The sequence below is a fragment of the Meleagris gallopavo genome, chromosome 28 (assembly GCF_000146605.3).
Source record: "Meleagris gallopavo isolate NT-WF06-2002-E0010 breed Aviagen turkey brand Nicholas breeding stock chromosome 28, Turkey_5.1, whole genome shotgun sequence".
In the NCBI taxonomy this organism is placed as follows: domain Eukaryota; kingdom Metazoa; phylum Chordata; class Aves; order Galliformes; family Phasianidae; genus Meleagris; species Meleagris gallopavo.
This window is the reverse complement of record NC_015038.2, coordinates 2,014,316-2,023,645: the sequence shown is the minus strand read 5'-3', so window position 1 is coordinate 2,023,645 and position 9,330 is coordinate 2,014,316.

Genomic DNA, 9,330 nt, shown 5'->3' with positions numbered 1-9,330 from the left:
GTGCTTTGCTGAGGAGGATTTATGGGTGGTGCATCCAATGGGGGTCAGGAGTTAATTTCCTGAACGTGCATTTCAAATTGTCCTGCAAATTCACACATTGACTTTTTAAGAGGAGAATAAAAACTCTTCAAGGAGAGGCAGAGCTTGGTGGGTTTGGTGTATGCACTGTGCTCCTCCTTTCTGCAGTAATTTATCAATAATTCCATTGCTCAGAGGGCTTTGGAGTATTGGCTGTGGAGCTTTAGCACAAGCAGAGGAAGGAAAAAAAAAAGGATTAGATTAGAGGATTAGACATTAGACATTTATATGAATATGAATAGTCTTTGCAGCTACATCAGCTAGGAGAAAATTACATGGAGCTGATAATCTTCATGCTTCAGGGCGTAAGCTGATCATGAGAGCTGGTCACGTTGTTTGTTGGGAGCCATTTATTTGAGGAGTTCAGTCCTTTTCTGTTTGCGTGCGGATCCTGATTTTTATTAAGGCTCTCCTTATTCAGGTCTGTCTGGCAGCATTTGCGTGGCCAGGGCTGAGCTGGGAATGGTTCATCACGTTGTGCAGTCGGTCACTGGAAGCACTCAAGGCCAGGTTGGATGGAGCTGTGAGCAGCCTGGTGTAGTGGGAGGCATCCCTGCCTATAGCAGAGGACTGGAGCTGGATGATCTTGAAGGTTCCTTCCAACCCAAACCATTCTATGCTTTCCTAGCTAGGATTGAGTCTTCAGGACTGGAGGTGAGAAGAAGACCAGCTGTGGGTAGCAGCAGTCTATATCCATTAAAGCATTGTTCCTATGCATATATGAGGATATTCCCCTCTTGGTGCCTTTCTGACCTGCTGACACAGAAAGGATGGGAGGAAAAAAGGGGGGAGATCGATACATATTAAAAGCAAATTAAAAGATGTGCAAAGGGCCAAAGCGTGCTGCTGAAAAACCATTAGCTGCTGGTTTATAGTTTTGTGATGCAGGTTTGTTTGGTGTGTGATGGAAGAGATCACAGCATCTATCATCTTCCATGGTCTGTTTGGAGAGGCTTGCAGGACCCCTGAATATGTCTAACTTAGATTAAGTTGAGTAAATCCTCAATGTGTAATTAGTATTTCTTAACTGGTGTCCAGCAGTGCCTAGCAAGGCAGGGGAGGTGGGTGGCTGCTTGGACCCACCACCCATGGACACTGCTGGTGCTGGGTGGCAAAGGAGAAGCTGAGAGTGGAAAGTGCCTCTGGATGCAGCCCTCAGCCCATCCTTGTGGGACGTGGCTGCCCAGGCACTGAGCTTTGGGGGTCAGTGGGGACAGCAGCACTGCTTGCCTGGTTCCATTGGAGCCTTTGATGAGTAGCTCTGAAGAAATCACCCTCCGGTTGCAAGAAGAAGTGGATGCAAGTGACAGTTCTCCTAACACGTCTGGGTAGATTCCCGAAATGTTGTAGAGGAGGAACACTTGTGACTGTGGCTTTGCAAACAGCCACGTTCTGCACATCCCATTGGTGAAGGCAGCAGCTGGGCGCCCAAACAAAGCGATGCCTCCGGTCTGAAATGCAAAGTAATGCCCATGGGAAGCACAGCCCTCGTTGTGCATAGCAGTGAGCAGGATGGAGGCTGCTCTGCATGTGATCGGTCCAAAAATTGCTGGTTAAGTATTTGAGCAACGCTCTGCAGTCATAAGCTGGAGCCTCAACAAAGGCCAAGAGGTGAGCAGAGCTGTACATGAATTATTGAGGAGGAAATAAGAGACGAAACAAACAAAAGGAAACCTTCTGCACCTTCGTAAATCCTGGCTGTGCTCACAGCGACAGCACTGGTGCCAGTCGTGTCTTCCAGCAGCAAAAGAAACGCTCAGCACTGGAAGAGGTCCAAAGGGCAGCCACAGGGTGTCAGATGTGCTGAGGAGCTGCTTTGGAGAGCAGTGCTACACCTGACCCATACCTTGGGGCAGAGGGGTTGGTAAGGATTAAAGAAAAATGCATTGGAAACGATATCCATTAATTCTTAAAAAGCAAATATTAGCAGACACCTGCCCAAATTATCTGTCAGCAAGTGTTAAGCAAGAGAAGGAAGTTGTATTTTAATGTAACTCGCAATGACACCGCGGTGCTCTCTGCCACCAGGTATCCCAGATGCTCACAGCATAAATGGTTTGGAAATGTATAAGGTAAATTCACAGTGTCATCAGTGAGTGCTGAGCTCTCGTTGCAGGTGGAAGAGGAATGGGTGGGATGGGAAGGAAAGCAGCACAGGGTTCTGCCTGTACCTGGAGATCTTAACACGTGTGGGCTCGGAAATGCTGCGGTGCTGCGAGCGCAATGGTTAACAAGAAGAAAAATGGGGTTTCTGCTGCTCCACAACCTGCTGCCGTCACACAAATTGAGACCGACAGAATTACCATTGATACAAATTAAAAACAAATAAAAAGGGTACACAGAACTGATTCTCGGAGTTCAAACTCCATTACCAACTGATTTACTGTGCAGTGACCTGTGATTGTTTGCGCTGAGAAAGTGCCGCGCTCGGATCCTATCGGCCTTGTGGCTCCGTCTCACACCAGTCAATAAGCTATTTAATTTAATGGGAAACTGTATTGACGGGCCTGGAATGCAGCTCAAAAAAAAGAAAAGGGAAAAAAAAAAAGATACAGCTGCGAAGAGCAGATAAAGTCTTCAACTCAGGGGTTCACTCTTTGGGTGTTTTCCCTTTTGTTATCTCATTAATTAAAGTCCTGTGAGGTCTCTGTTGGATTTGGGAGTGTCAAAGCCTGGCAGGAGGATGCTGGAGGTGCGATTGCTGTGGGGATGGGGATGAGGGAATGTGGGGTGCAACCTTTCCCAATAAACAGATGCACTGAGAAGCAGAGTTGTTTGGAAGGAGAATCTGTCAGAGGAGAGGAGGATGCCAAACCACTTGAGCAAACACCGTTTTGCTGTTGCATCTGAACTGGATCCAGAGGGATCTGGTGTAAGGACAGTGCTGAGTCTTACTGTGGATCTCTGAATAGTGGGTTTAGGGTTTTTGTGTGTGTATTTAGCAGTGATTAATTGAAAGAAACTGCTCTCAGTTGGTATGAAGGACCTGGGGTCCTGGAGATGTGGCTAATGGGGATGGCTGTGAGGACAGGGATGCAGGAATTTGGGACCCCACTCACCTGCCCTGCCAGTGGCTAACAGATGTGAGTGGTTGTTAATATCGTTGTTATTCTAAAGGCTCGTTTGGATATTTAGCTTTGCTTTTTGTGAGCCAGCGCATGGCTGCTTCTTCCAACAGCTATTGTCATTTGTCTGTGAATGTGGACACGCGCATCTGCTTATGAATCATCCCAGGGACCACAGTGCTTTCCTCCTTGTCTGGGTTTGGAAGCAGTCCTGGGGCACAGCAGGGATGGGAGCAGGGAGCGGGGAGCATCCCCTGCTGAGCACTGCAGTCCTTAGGGCATGAGCTAACGACCTGGTGGCTCCCTGCTGCAATTTCTATGGCAACACTCCGAGCCTCCAAGATGAAAGTTGCATTTGCAATGTCACTCACATCTACAAAAAAAAAAAAAAAAAAAAAAGAAGAAAAAAATTGTGCATGCGTGCATGGGCACACACACAAAGTGTTTGGTGGAGATTTCTAATTAGGTGGCACAGCAGGGTTGGTCTGATGCTGCTTTTGAAAGGGAGAAGTTGGCCGAGAGCGCAGTGAAATGCAACGTGGGAGAGAGGATGTGCTGGGAGAAGGGCTGCAGAGCTCTGCTCCTCCCTCCAGATCCTGCTCCACTGCCTCCTGGCACCACAGTGGGCACTGCAAGGAGCCAACAAACAGCTGGAAGTCAGAAAACTCAGATTCAGACCCACAGAAAATAAGGAAAAGAGGAGGAGGGGAGCCCTAAGAAAAAAAAATAAAATAAAAATGCTTGGTGGAGCTGGGCTTCTGGTTCTGAATTGCCCTTCCAAAGAACGGCCCGTTTGGGGTTGTGAGTGGCTGAGCACAACGGCAGGGCTCAGCTTCCACCTTCATTAAAGTTCACTGCCTCCTTGGAAATGAATTCCAAGCTGACAAAGTGAGATGTCGATGCATAAACTTCAGTTGATTGCTTGAAGTTTTCTGTACTTAGTAGCCTGTAAAGAAAACACACATTGAAGGAAATTAGAGCTGCAAGACAAATGGGGTGGAACCATCAGGAGAAGCAGAAGCTGGAGATAATCCATGTTTTAAAATATTGCGGTGGCTTTGCAGGGTGCGGAGGAGCAACGTGATGCATTTTTTAATGCAGAGGATGTGGAGCTGTCTCGCAGCTCTTCTCTGCAATGGCTGGGGAGGGGCTGTGATTGCACACACTGGGTACACCCAAAGGGACATCTCCATTGGGTTTAATCCAGTGGGTGCTGACCCAGACAAATCTCAGTCTCTGGCTCTGCTGCTTGGACCATGCTGGGACTCTCCTTCATTATGCAGCCTCTGGGGATGGGGATGTGGCTGAGTGCTTGCATTGGGATCAGCTGGCACTGAAGGCAGGACCAAAAGCAATACCAAGCAAGACCACTGAGTGCACTTTCCAATTCATTCTCTGGGTGTATGGATGCTTCTCTTTGTTTCGCATCACCTCTGGCTTTGGCAAACCCAGCTGGTGCCTTGCTGCATTTTTGGTGTAATGAGTACGCTACGCTAAGGCACGGTCCACAAGGAAAATGTGTGATACAACAATTGCCTCTACAGCCCAGACCATATTGTAAATTTCCTCTAAGTGAGCAAACAATTTGCAGATTTGACACGGCATGAATGCTGATCTCTGCAGGCACCACGTCCTGGTCTTTGTGTGTCCTCTTTGTGCTCCAGAAGGATGAGGAGGAGGAAAACTGGAGGGCAACAATTGAGGATGTGTTGCAGTTGGTTTCCTCCTTGTTTGGAGGAATTCCTTATTGGTTGGACTATTCCTTATTGTTTTCCTCCTTATTTGTGGAGATGCTGGGTGTTTGGTTGGTATTATTGCAGGCTGGGCTGGGCTGCTAATGCAGGCTTGTTGCTGCAGAGGTCCCTTCCTTTTCCCTTTCCAGTGCATTGGATGCTGTAGCAAGACCATGAGAATGTACTTTCCTGAGCCCAGGGTTTCTTGTTAGCAGCTATGATTTCCTATATGGGAAGCATTATTTTAAGTGAAAAGGTCAGGTTGGGATTGCAGACACAGGAAGGCATGTCAACTGAGGAAAACTTCAGAATCAGAATTCACACCCAGCATAACCTTTTGCTGTCTGCTGAACTGTGTGTGCTCTCCAGGAATCTTTTTCCACCTGTTTCAAGAGCAGGAACACGAAGAAAGCACATGGTGTGAGGGAGTAGGCACGCTGCATCTTGCAGGTTTGGCTTAATCTCATTTTCTTTAGCCTTAGTGATTTGCTTATCCAGGTTTGGTGGACCCTTGAGGAAGGTTTTATGCTCTCTTTTCAGGTGCACAGCACTTTGTGGCCTAGTTATGGAATATTTTATTTCCCAGCCTACTTTCCAGGCTGCTTCCTCCATTCTCTGCTCTTAAATGAGGCTTTTTGCACAGCATCACATGCAGGAAGGTAAATCCACCATTCTGCAGGTACTCCCATGGGTGTCACTGAATCCAATGCATTCAGGCTGCTCATGCCTGAGCCTTGCAGCCCCCGGTGCAGTGAGATGCTCCTATCCCAGGCTGCTCCTTGTCCCCACTGTGTGCATTCCCCACTGCTCTCATGGAAAAAAAGAAAAGAAAACCCAAACACATTCTAAATATCCTCTGAAATCACTTTGCATATGTTGAAAAACAGACTGAACACAGAGCATAGATCTAAAATGTAATTACCATGGCACGGGAGACAGCCTTGTGTGTTCCAATTTGCCATTAAGTTACATTATGCTGTGACAATTATTCTACTTTAATGAAGGGAGAAATTTGTTTCAGATATGTTAAAAATGAGCCTATTCTGACACTAGCTGCAGTTTCACGATATGTTAGAAACATATTGGAGGATAATCACAAGTGTGGCTGCATGTATTTCATACGGGCATGCAACCTAGCACACTTCATTTCCTTCCTTCCTTCAGTAGTGGACCTTTTGGGCTTGTCAACTTTTTTGAACTCTTAGAAATGAAACAGCACAGAGAAACCTGTTTTTACCCTTACGAAGCAGCAGCTGGTAAAGCATGAGGTTCTGCATAGAGAAATACTCCGTGGCCTGGAAACAATTTGTTAAAGGTTACCCTCCTTTGCAGGGTACCCAGACAGGTGGGTGAACTGCATCCCTGTGAACCAAGAAGTGGAGAATTGCAGTGCTTTGCTATAAGAGCAGCTGAAACCTCAGACTTCCACTCCTGTGCTGTGGCTGCAGGATTGCACTCCCACATCCAGCACTGCTGAGGGCATAATTTAATTTGGCTTTTCCCTTGAGAACCTTCTGCAGCCACAGATGTGCGGGAGAGATTTGTCCCTTAAATAATCAGATTAAACAAGTCTCATGCTTCATGGTCGCCTGAGCGCTGCATGGGACGGGAAGGATTTATTCTCCCCCTGGCAGAGAGCTGCTCGAGTTGCCAAGTCCAAGAGTGGGGCGTCTGGAGGGGTGGCTGCTGCTTCCTCAAGCATGATGTGTCTGGCACTGACAGCGAGATAACGCGTTCCATCTGAAGGGGAGGTGCCCACTGCTGTCGTACTGCTGTCTGGTTTGCTTTGGTTATCAGAAAAACCTTGCGGTGTTCTCAGGTTAGGCTGGGCAGAGTTGGGATAAGTGATTTTTTTTCCTGCTTTTCTGCCAGCTGCTGATGCAGAGTGCTGGGGTGTGCTTTGATCTTCTTCCTCCTCTTATTTCTGCAGTGGTCTAGATGCTTGCTGGCACCCATATCCTCCCTGCTGTGATTTGGGCCCCCCAGCACAGCCCTATGCCTGCCCTGAACCGGCAGAACCCTTCAGCCTGGCTTTGGAGCACTGAGCATCTCCTGATGGTGCCCAAGAGAAAATCCACACGCTGAGCTCATTATGTGCCTAAGCTGCATGTGAAAGTGGGGACCTCATGCAAGACACATGGCCCGTGGGTCATGCTCAGATGGCTGTCTGCCCTGAGCCCCAAATCACGGCTCCTGGGAGAGCTGTAGGAGCTGCGGTAACTAGTTCCCATAGCCTTTGTATTAAAGGCTCATCAGCACAGCTGATGGTGAAACACTGGAAAGCATGGAGTGCCCAGGGGCCTCTGCCAGTGAAATATCTTCTCACTGAGGCTGTGGTTTGAACATCAGGGATTCCTCCTATGCTGCTCTTATTAACGTCGTAACTCAAGGAGCCTTCTCCCATCTCGTGCAGCAAAGCATTGAGGCTGCCGACTCGCAGGCGAATCGATAGGCTTTGGTTTTAGCAAAAAAAAAAAACAAAAAAACAACAAAAAAACTGTGATCAATATTTAAACAGGATCCAAATCAGCCTCTTTCTTTCCAGCTGCCTGCCAAGGGTGTGCGGGGAGATGAGGAGGAGGGCAGCGGAGCTCTGTGTGTCATTAGCAGTGACCTCAGGGCTGAGAGAGCCCTTCCATGCTCAGCAGCACAACCCTGGCTCCCTGATCCCGTTCTGCAGGGGGCTGAAACCAGGATCAAATAAATGTCTGGAAAATCCCTTTATAACAAGAGCAAGGGGTGCCGGGCTGTGTGTGAGGCTGTAGTGCTTCTGGCAGCAATCTGCTTCAAAGGATGGTGCAGGAAAGGCCAGTGGGAAGGGTCTGCAGAAGGGGCTTCTGTCTTCCTGGGGGCCAGAAAAAGCTCAGCGTACATTTTAGCTTCCCTAGTGGATTCAGAACTTCCTAATTTTGGAAGTATGTCTGTGCTTGGCCAGATTTTTACTAGAATTTTTCAGTTTCTCTGGTTACAGCTTGGACAACTCAACAGAAACTGCAGCCTGACGATTTCTTCTGGCAGACTGCGGTCGTGCGTTTCATGCTTCAAGACCTTTCTTTCCAAGGGGAAGTTCTGTCTGAATTGCTTTCAAGGCAATATTCATCCTTAACTTCATCATGAAGCATTAAGGAGAATTTAGATAATCAAATCCAAGCCCTCATCTCCTAAGAGATACATACGATCTATACTATGTAATTACTTCTCTCTTCAGAGGGGCTGTCACCATTTGATTAGCTCCCATTAGGGCTGATCCCCAGGTGCCATCAGGGGACGTCCTGGTCCGTGCTCCCAGTGCAGGAACCAGGAGGGATGGGACCTCTGCCAGGAGATACGAGCACGTGTGATTAGATAATGCACTAGGAATGAGAGAAAGATGTTGAATGTGAAGGGGAAAATTCTCATACGAAAGTCCGAAAGCTTGTGAAAGGGGTCTCCCAGGGGAAATAAGGAAAGTTCTGTCGATCTTGGGTAACTTAATGGTGGACTGACCAAAGCAGGGGTCACTGAACCGTGTGCACAGTGCTGTGTTACTGGGGAAGGAACTGAGGACCTGTGATACTTCCCAACTTTTTAATTTGCAATTTGCAAAGAGGAGCATATGTTTCTATGGGGCAGCCTTGAGTCAGCAAGACAAAGCAAATACCACCAAATATCTTAAAGTATGTGCGTGTTTTAATTGCATGGAGGTGTTACCATATGCCTACTGTGAAACACAAGGCTTGTGGTTTGGGGACAGCAGATCCAAATACTCAGAGACAGGATGGGGCTGTGATTTAGCCTTAAGTTCTGCACAGGTTGAGGCTTTGGTCAGATGCTGCTGTGGAGCACAGGATGGGGCTGCACCACCCGTTGTACACCCCAAAACTGAGAGCTTGGTGCATCCAACCTGGGCTGACCCCTGTGTCAAATAAGGACGGTAACGCTCACCTGCTCCACGGGGATGGCAATTAATTAATAGCTCTGGATGGCTCAGGAAGCCCTTCATCAAAGGTCCTACATAAAGCTGAGTTTTATTGCGGGGAGGATGGCAGTTTGGTGTTGGCACAGCATCACGTGGCACTTTGGCCTCGTGTCCCTTCCTGTCCTTGGCAGTGTGGCTGCAGTCTGAATTCTCAGCCTCTGGAGAAGTGGGGTGAATGTGGCTGGCTGTTCAACAAGATTTAATCTCTTTGTAACCTTGGATGAAGAAGAAGAGAATTAATTTGATTTAAGATGTTGGCACAGATGGTTATTTTTTATAACGATAATAACACAAATAATTCCCTTACTCTACCCCCTTATTTTTTATTTATTTATTTTTTTTAAGACTGGAAAGAAGCAAACTGATCAAATTACATAAGGATAAGCCTGAACATTTGATTAATATTTATTAAGGTTTTGGTGCAAGAGACAGACTTGGAACAAAAGATCAATGGTGGATTTAAACCTCCATGCATAAAACCTGACCTGTCCCACCG